Below are 10,668 nucleotides of genomic sequence, written 5' to 3'. Positions count from 1 at the left end.
TTATCACATTGAACTTCACCTATGTACTGCGCATACTGGCAGAGACAATATGCTAGAAGAAAGTGTCACCATGATAATAAAGGTTTAGCAAATGGGGCTGAAAATTAGAAATGAAGCATTTAGCACACACACAATCACACACATACATACAACTATACACAACAAACACACTTACTCCTTGTAGGCCCTACACAAACATGATATAAGCATTAATTGTTCTTGATACTGATAGACAGAATCATGCCACCACATTAAAAAACACCGGCAAAAACACATCTCGATTAAACCTCAAACCCGAAATAAACAAAATGCAAACGAACAAATAAACAAAACAAACACACACAAGCACGAAGTATTATTTTGTGGCGAGGTATATGAAGATCGGACCAACTTTGCCGCTGTTTTAGCTACATCCTGTAATCTGTTAGTCATCGACAGTTCGACGAACCTCTTTTGAGAAGCAAAATGTTTGTGTCAAAATGTCATTCCTTTCAACAAGCCTGGGAATGCCTCAGAAGCATGACGAGGCGAAGGACAACCTCGTCATCCTCCACCGCCCCCTTGGAGGACAGAATCGACGGAATGCTGTACCTATAAAATAGGAAAATATGAGTATTCTTTCACATACAGTAACCAAACTTTACACTGAATAAAGAGAAAAAGAAATTGATATCATAGCATGTCCACACATTATTGATGATTCTGTCACTAAAGTCACTTTAAATGTTGATGGACTTGTATAGTATGAGATATTTCGCTTTCTATCAAAATCCTCTGCAGTGCTGTAATATAGCAGGGCTCGACACTAAATCTTTGCCTGAGGGCCCCGTCGGACCACTGTAATCTGTGAATTTGAAATTTTGGCGACCTGAAAAAGAAATGTAGTGGCCCGAAGTAAAAGGAAATAAGGATTATGGAAAGTCATTTTGAATTTTAACTGCCTGATTGGGCTACCAAAATATACATCTTTTTTTTGGGGGGGGGGGATTTGGTGGCCCGACACCAATTTTTAGTGGTCCCGGGCCACCCAGCTAGCCATCGCTAATGCCGATTCCTGCGTAAATATCTAGCTGAGAAATATTTATAGCTAGCCAGTTACTGGTAAGTAAAACCAGAGAGGGAGAGAGACATCTCAGTGCTTAAGAGATCAATCAGAGTTTTGCCAGAAGTCTTGTGATTTCTCACTTCCGTTTATCCCTGGAATTGCACGTTAAAGTGACGAAGCTACTTTAAGTGAAATCAAACAGAATGGTACAAGTATCTTGACATCAGATGTCAATAAATCAATAAGAAAATCATGTCATTAAAAAAGGACACACATGATTTTAACTAATAGTGATGCTGCTTACAATGTTATGTGCAAATTTAAATGACCTGCAAGTAAACCTCGGGGTAAACCTGAGCAAAAAATTCATTTTAAATGAAATCAAGTTAGCAGTTGCTAAAGGATAACTTGACCAAAATATGATTTATTTCATATTGTTTTCTGTAAACAAATATAAAAAATATTAGGAGATAATATAGTTGTCTCTTCTAGTTTGTAAATTATGTGTATAGGCCCGGTGCGACAGATATCGAAAAAACAAACAAACAAGAAACTATGACACTTTATCAGTTCATGATAAATTTCTAATTTTCATATCCGAGTTGAGATTAACTTTCATTTTCTATTAGTTCGATTAAACGCGCAATAGTTATCATGACAGAGAGTATAGACTATTGCTTTAAAATACGACTCCAAGGATAAACGGAAGTGTGAGATAATACGAGACTGGTATTTTCGTTTTCTGTATTAACAACTTGAATAAGCTGTTTCACATGGCATTATATGGTGTGATGGCAGTTACCATGCGGAAATAACAAACTATAGGGGAAAAGGAGCAGAGAGAGCTGTTAAAAGTTTACATTGATTTCGTTCGTGTTTACTATAAAGAGAATATCTTGTTGTTGGGTCTCTGCTGTATCATTGATTGTTAAAGCCAAGCTTTTCCAAGCGGCTCGTAGATTCATCAATTTACTTTATATCGCCAACTCTGGAGTAGCGAATAATTATTTATGATTATTGAAAACATATTTTTACATATATATGGATGATTTTGTCATTCCATGAAAGCAACGCTTTATATAGGTACCCATAGGGCCTATGCACCTGGAACAAGAGCGACAAAGCTAGTAATGCACCAGATAGGATTCAAATGCAGAATTTTCTGTTGATAAGACAAAATTGAGCACCCTCCAAAACAACAACAAAACAAAACAAAACAAAACAAAGCGAAACGAAATAAACAAAACAATACAAACAAAAAATGGCGAGAAGACCCTGCTGTTGACGAAAAGAATGGAAAGAAGAATCAAAATCAATTTTCACTGAAGTAAAAGTATGATAAAATGTTGATCTATCAGGCTTTCTTGTTTGGACTCTTTTTTTTTCTCTCGACTTGTGACAGCACAAAAAAGCGGGGGTTGACTTGTCATTATTGTGATGATGATAGCACATCATGGCGGCACATGATGCTGATATAACAGCTGTTTCTTTATTCGGAAAAACACACATCAATTCAATTGTGTGATCGAAAAGCAGCATGATTCATGGCGATTATGGTGATAATTCCTGCACGGTAAAATGATAACGACAGTGATAGTATTTATGATGATACTACTATAGGTTTCCTACTACTACTACTACTACTGCTACCTATATCCTTATAGGTATACTTAAGATGGTGATGATGATGATGATGTTAATAACAATGATAATGATAATAATGATAATAGCAATAGTAGTATTAGTAAAAATGATAACAATAATGATAATATCGATAATAGCATTAACAATGGTGATATATATATACTCATGGTACCCATTTCAATGATAGCGTTTATTTTTTTTCCAACTCAAATCAATTTTGTTTCTAACATCACATTTTATTTCCAATATATTTCCAATATATTCTCTTTGCCTAGAATATACGCCCCGGATATGGGAAACTCAAAATTTCAGTGACAGACATTTCCTGATATTGACATAAAGGGAAAACGAAGGACCTGACGGAAAACCCAAGGTGAAAGTAAAGAAATCATGTAATCTGGTAGTTTATCATGCAACTGTGTCTTTAGCAGAACTCGGAGCAAATGCAATCCCCTCAACTGGGATTATCCATTTTATCTTCAGGAGCACTATTCTCTTGAAAGACTTCCTTTAGCCAGAAAGTTCCATATCCTGAAAAGAACGCTTCTGTGAATCCCTTTTACGCCTTCCCCGCCCTTAAACACAATGTTAAAAATGAGCAAATCAACAGAAAACTAAGCAATTTCAATCTCTTGATCCCTCTCTCGCAAACATGGAGCAACGCAAGACTGTAGCAAGTGCACATCCAAACCAGAACCTCTGATTAAAACCAGAGGTAAATCTCCAAGGCAAGTGCGTTGCCCCCCCCCCCCCCCCCCCCCCCCTCATATCCCGCTCCACAGACAAGGTTCATTGCGTTTGCTACGGATCAAGGGCGTGGCCGCTCCCTCTCCACTGCTCGGAGCGGGAAGCTCCCCATGGAGCTACGAAGCAAGAGAAAAGCTCTCTGCTCCAACCACTGCTCCAACCGAACGTTGCGTGCGTAGGAGGCTGACGTGCTGCAGAAACCAATCTGCGCGTTGCGCACGTCAGACGAGAGTGATTAGGCTGCTGTACATTTTACATCACAGCTTTGGCACTCCCCACCTCGTTAGCTTGAATGACACACCGCTCCTTAGCTGCTTGCCATCTCATCTTCTCGCTGGATCCTCTGCATCCAAATCAGCAAGATGCCTGATCTCGGTGACATGAAACCCAAGAAACCCAACAAGTGCAAGCTGTGTTTTCTGAGATGTTGCTTCTGCTGCGTCCCAAGACCATCCATACCTGGACAAGTAAGTGTTTTGAGATTTGCTAGATATCAGTGTGATTAATCATCCCTTGAGCTTCGTTATATTATAGGCCTACACGGTATCTAATAATATGTATAACTCACCATTCCATTCGTACGGTCAACAGTCATATTTCTATGAAATTTGCAGAAGCATTTAGACTGTTTTTGTCACCTGTCTATCATCAACACGAACCACGTATGTTCACGAAACTAATAGTCTCAAAATTAGCATTTTGCTCTGGGAACTCTGTGCAAATAATGGACCGGCGGGTATAGTGAAAAGCCCATCAATAAAACCCAAGTGGTCATCCAATGCGGACAGAGGGAAAAACACGGGGCCCGCAAATGCCTGCATAATTTCCACAATTCACAGCAAGGCTTACTTTCACTATCTAGTACAGTGAGACATTATTAGCCAACTGTCCTGTGTGTTGCGCATGTATCATGAGGGAGATCGATTTGAGAAATATGCCGAACGTGCTGGTATGATAGCTATGGTTGGCTTAATTGAAATGTAATCTGGGAAGTAAATGCATTGCGGGTTATAACCCTCACCAATCACTGAGGAATGGGTGGTATTTCTGTCAGCGTTTTTTTAGTAATAAAAAACAACTTTGACGGCTCCAGCGTAATGATTCGGTATCTCGCCGTGTGACGTAAGTTATAATCGAGATGTTGCTTACTGATGTGCATAAAATATTCCGTGATATATTTCCTCGTTAATATAAACCCCTATGCCGTTTTGAAAATATATCTTTAATTGCGCATCACAGCTCAGGAGAAAAAGACAATAGATTATAACAAATTATTCCCATAAACATATATACACATACAGCTTTTGATATTCTAAGATGAACGTTGATTGCCTAGATAGAGGGGGGGGGGGAGGGATGGGAGACAGATAGATAAATAATTTGGTTATATGCGGATAAACGTGAGAAGGTTGGATACAGTATAGCTTGTGGAGATAAAGATATGATGATATTAAATCCCTCTGTAGGAGAAAGGGGGAAAATTGCTCCAAATTATTGGCCTGTTGTAGCAAACAATAAAGAAAAAGGGAGAGAGATCAAAGGGGGGGGGGTCTGCACCTCAGAGAAAGTTGAGGAAACATGTGACTGAACAGACATGATGAATAAGTTCGAAATATAAGTTATGAGCAAGTAGAATATAAGTTTGACTCACATTAAGTTATAATCGAGATGTTGCTTACTGATGTGCATGAAATACTCCGTGATATATTTCCTCGTCAATATGATAAAAGCCAATTCATAAAAGGAAACTTATGTCCAGCATAACACTGTTGTATTGCCGAATATATCGGAAATCACTAAACACTGCTGGGTCAGCAAAATAACCGCAACAAAATCCAATGTAATAGGACACTTTCAGTAAACTCATTGCCATCGCAGAAGAGTGACCATGACCAGGGGCCCGTTGCATAAAAGTTACTATTATGGTAACTTTGCCATTCAATGGTAACTTCCATGGAATTCTTGATTTTGATTGGCTGTTGAGTATTGTTGCCATGGTAGTTACAATTGGATGGCAAAGTTACCATAATTGTAACTTTTATGCAACGGGCCCCAGCTGTGGTTACGCCAAGTTTCGCTTCAGCATAGATGTATTTGTCAACATGATTATAATGGAGCCGCAGTATGATCAAATACTTTTCACACAAATTGGCGTATAATGGATCATTGGATTTCTGCATCGCAGCTGCTGCGTTTTGGATCTCGTAGATGGTATACTCATTCCAGAACAGGGCGGGATTTCTGCCAGCCTTCAGCATTATTTCCGCACCATTTCCTCAGTCAACACAGCTTTGCCGTCTGCATGACCTACACACACACACACACACACACACACACACACACACACACACACGCTAACAGCTTGGGCTACTTGTTTGTACTAATTTCTACGTTCCATATTCAAGTAATATTTTGAATGATTGCGTAGGAGGTCAATAATAATGAGAATATTCCGGTCAAGTCACGTCTCATTACAGACGAATATAATTCAAAATATCCATTGTATTGAAAGTTGAGATAAACACACAACTCCGTAAACCTCAGTCGCAGTCATCATGGGGAATAGGAAATAATGGGGAGGGGTTAGTTATGGTGAAAAGTGGAATTATGCACTGGAATGACAACAGCATTATAGTCATAGATTTCAGTACATATCAAAATAATCTCCTTCATTTCATGATTATGACTGAATTTTTCTATGCACAGAAATCAATCTTAAGGACGTCATACTCAGTATTTTGAAGATGATATTCACGGAATGGTTTCAAGCAGCCACCAACAGAAAAAAACCCGAGATGAACTTTGACATGACCATTGTGCCTTTTTGAAACCAAATTATCAGGAAATGACATTGTAATATAGGAAGAATAGATTGAAAGGGATGGCGAAACAGGATACCCACCTATATACAGCATATATGTATATTCCCGAGTCAGAAATCGTGGATGGAACATCGTATAGCCCGTATGTATGCATTGCTGACTCTTGGTGACTAATGCAGCGATAGCATTCGTTTAATGCGTTTAATTTCGATATAAGCCCCCTATAGGGCAAACGGGTCCCATGTTAATCCAAACAGATGAAGAATATTAAGTAACGAAAAACACTACCCAAATGCTGTAAAACATTTGCATATAAATTATATTCGTGAATTTGAATTCCTTAACGGTCACAAGTGCGGTGCTAGTACGAATTTAAAATTATGCTGTTTGAATGAAATGAAATGAAATTAATATAGGTAGCAAGTTTGATGTTAATCTTGATCATTCAAATTCGCACAAAATATCGCATCTGATGCTTTGTTGACGAGATTTGGCGGGAAAACTTAAATAAGTAGGAAAGAAACCAAGGTATATGTATCACGTTTCTCTCTCTGTGCGTTGGCAATTGGTCGATTGGGGATGAGCTTGTGTTATACCAGGGAGGTGAGTGTCTCACCTCCCTGGTTATACACGGTGATTTGTATACCGTCCGTGATGGCGAAAGTGAATGAGAACCTGAATTAATGTTGCGGAAATTTGGAAGCTGTGCATTTCTGATGATTATTGTGATCTAACAAACATTGAGGGAAATATGGAGTGTATTCATATGCCATCAATAATAAAAAAATCACTATGAAAATCATCTCCCTTCTGCTTTTATTTCTCTGCACAGAAAAAGAAGACATGCGGATGTTGCTGATGATCTCCCACTCCATGGAGTAAAGGAGCTTCTTTGTAAATAGGGTATGTACCATTCTCATAGCTCATCGCTTGTACACTCCTATGACAGGTCTTCGTGTTCATATTTAATTCGTGCAATGTTTATAGGGGCAAGGGTTGTCGTGCGTGATGTTTATGCCTTTCCCTTTATAAGGAAAGAAAGAAAAAAAAAACAGATTTGGTTTGGGAACATATTAACTGCAGCAGGTAAGATTGAGTCACTGCGGGTAACGATATCAGTAAATACGTCAAAAAAATTGCTCTAAATTGCCACTTTCACTGGCAACATGCAAAGTGACATGCGTAACGATATCAGTGGTGTTTTAAAGGGTGGTCTGGCGCCCGACTGGCGGAAGCGTAGAACCATGTTTCTAATCAGCTCGTGTAACTTGCTAATATGACACCTGACAATTATTACGTAATATCGGTCTAAAAACAAGCAGGTGGTTTTGATAAAAGCAGATACAAAGCTTGGATGGATCCAGGATTTTGGCAGGTCAATTGGATGTGGGGTAGTCCTATCGGTCAAAGAGTGGGGTTGAACCGACACTTTGTAATGGATAATGTTCTTATATGTATTCTATAACGTTTTTGTATCGTGTGTAGAATACAGTGTGTATTCATCTTTATTATTAATATATGTCATAGAAAAGTGACCGTTTCTAAGCAACTAAATGTTTTTGGTCATTTTCATTTGACGAACAATGTCTGTTTAGTGCCATAGAAATAAACTGTTTTGTCTGTGAATGACGTTACGACTCCCACTGCCTTTAGTACTGCAGAGGTTCCATTCATGTTACTTGCGCTGTTATAATGCAGCGAAGAAGGAAACTCGTTCGTTATTTCATTTGGTGTAAGCATTGATGTGGTATGTTTCTAGAACCAAAAGAAAGAGAGCACTAATAACGTAAGACTTCGTGAAAATGGACAGACTGCATAAAATGCACGAGTGATGGTACGTACTGCATTTCACTGTGTTCTTGTCTGAATTACCGTAAAGTTGTTTAATTTTCAACTCTGCGAGAACAGTGTTCATAAAGCATGAAATTGTCTCAATTCATGATAATCAGTACAACCTCGGGAGCAGTAATCATCAACCAATTGAATGAACAATAATAATTCTATTTGATGCCATGGTATAACTATACTCACTGAAATAGATTCCATAATACATGAGACCTGCTGGGATCAGTGAATGAATAAATTTTTGTTTGTTTTGTGTTTGTACAATAATTATCTGTCACAGGGTGTAATTCAACCGGAAAAACAAACTCGTCTATACAGCGAACCTCACAGCCACGCTAATCACTACGATGGAACGCCAAGTTCTGAGTCATCGGTCATCTCACTGTGTATATAATTAGCTTCGTGCCAATCGAAGGGGGCCCTTCATCCTTACAGGGAACACCTGCTGGTTAAGGCATTGGACCAATGGTTTTACCGAACAGACACCGTCCGCCTATCGGCTATTCGCGACGGCGCAGGCCTGAGGGGTGCAGGACGAACATTGGATTCATTTAACATAGGCCATGTGGCGCCAACACCAGAAAACTTCAGATGAACATGGGGGGGGGGGGGGGATGGGGCAGAGAGTGGAATAAAAACTAGTTGTTGTTCAGGGAAACGAAATTATATATAAGGTGGATTAGTGATACGTATATGCCTATACGTTCTTTCTTGTTCTTGAGGGGCAAGCAAACGAAATTAACGGGGCAGTATTATAAACCTACTTACATTTTAGAGACGGGCATGTTAGTTAAATTCAGGCTCTGGTATGAATTACAATGTATATCGTTTTGGATATACTTTAAAGACATTATATAATCGACAAACCTACCTAATTATGGGGCATATATTATAACAAAAGGGATCAGTTATCAATATTCATTCAGTCGACGACAATCAATTATTTCACGTCTTTCTTAGATGTAGGTACATTGTATAGGTAAGGCATAATAGTTGTCGATGATCCGTCTTCATTGCCTATTTCTTAGTGGTACAAAATGGTACACGACTTCTGTAAACAGTACATGATAATACAAATGTGTTTGTGTGCACACGGTCTGGTCTTGTGAATGCGTTCACACGTGACAGTAACTCTGCAATGATGCAACTGTCGTATCACGGAAATATAGAATATTGATAGAATGCGGTCATTAAACGGGAGGCATGCAAGGCTATTAGAGAGAATATTTCTGAAGAGGTGGGAATCATCCACTCAGAATCGACATGGTCGCTACACATCACGTGATGTCATGGCTGCATGAGTTAGTTATTTATTCATCACGTCGCAGTACAGCGACGGAAATTATATTGTAATGACCTTGCAACTCATAAACAGATTAAATATACCGGGTACTGGTACATTGTATTTTAGATTTTAAAGGCCTACCAACATTTCTTTCATTCACGCCTTGATTTAATTCTTTTACCAAGTTTTCTATTATCGATCTTCGATTTGTTACGTTGTATCTTGACCGTTTCTATGCACATGTACAATGTATACAAGTTGTACATGTATTGATTCGAAATAAAATAAGAGGTCTACGACATCATAACACGTGATCTTTGGTCAAAAATGTGTGTCATAAAACTGTTGTCCTGTATACGATCATGACTGTGCATGCAGGCCCATATTCGTTCTATTCAAGACTGTGACATGAAGACATGTGTGTTGACATAGTGTTTGTACGTGTGTGCGTCGGCGAAGGAGAAATTGAAGACAAAACTTTTGTGTTAAAGAAGATGCTGGCAGTGACCCAGAGGTTGAGAACATTATTGAGGATCTATATTTTTACGAGTGCAATACACCATATACACGTGGCACCAGAAAGTGCATTTACGGGGCGGGGAAAAGAACCTTGCAAATGGGCCTATCGTGTTTATGTTAGAGGGCTCAAGATTTTCCCTACTGATGTGGCTAGAGTTGACGATGTTTATTGCCAGCCTGAAACGAGTATTTGTCAACATTGTGCGACATATCCAGATATTTGGTTTAGCTAGGTACTTTATTGGTATGAGAGTATAATAATGAGCGATGAACAAAGAAGTATGAGAACCGATATGAGACAGAAGAGTTTGTGATGACGTAGAAAATTTGAGGAGGAGGGCTATGAAATTCAATTTAATTCAGTTAAATTCATTGAATTGAAGGAAACGAAGGTGAGAATTTTTTTTTCCTGGTGCCACTTCCGGGTGTCATTTCATTTTGGGTTTTTCCTTTTTATTTCTTTTGTTTAAAAAAGTACAAAAGGAGCTAGGGGCGCACCCGGTGCGCCCCTTCTGGATCCGTTACTGATATCCCCGCTCCAGCATCTCAGACTCCTATGAAAAAGAGGTGAACCAAGGTTTGTCGGGTACAAACTCGAGGGCTTTTTGCCAAAATACACCTATAGATCTTCATACACATGCACCACATTTGACTTTAATAGCTTGAATGCTTCAGTTTGATACAAAAAGTGTGGTTACCATGGAAACGCTTTTTCCACTTTTTCCCGATATGACTAACACAATGGTGTCTTGCATATCTAC

The 10,668-nt window shown here is 38.9% G+C and overlaps 1 long non-coding RNA gene across 1 annotated transcript; it reads left to right on the top strand.

The window, feature by feature from the left end:
• Positions 1 to 3,732: 3,732 nt before the first annotated feature.
• On the top strand, positions 3,733 to 8,688 carry LOC139723403 (uncharacterized). Its single transcript, XR_011710350.1, has 3 exons — positions 3,733 to 3,903; positions 7,091 to 7,161; positions 8,384 to 8,688. It is a non-coding gene; the product is annotated as an uncharacterized lncRNA (long non-coding RNA).
• The last annotated feature ends 1,980 nt before the right edge of the window (positions 8,689 to 10,668 follow it).

This window comes from Diadema antillarum, unplaced genomic scaffold (genome assembly GCF_040938485.1).
Source record: "Diadema antillarum isolate AM-2024a unplaced genomic scaffold, OU_Dant_1.0 scf00000188, whole genome shotgun sequence".
Classification (NCBI taxonomy): domain Eukaryota; kingdom Metazoa; phylum Echinodermata; class Echinoidea; order Diadematoida; family Diadematidae; genus Diadema; species Diadema antillarum.
This window is presented reverse-complemented; position numbering and strand designations above follow the sequence as displayed.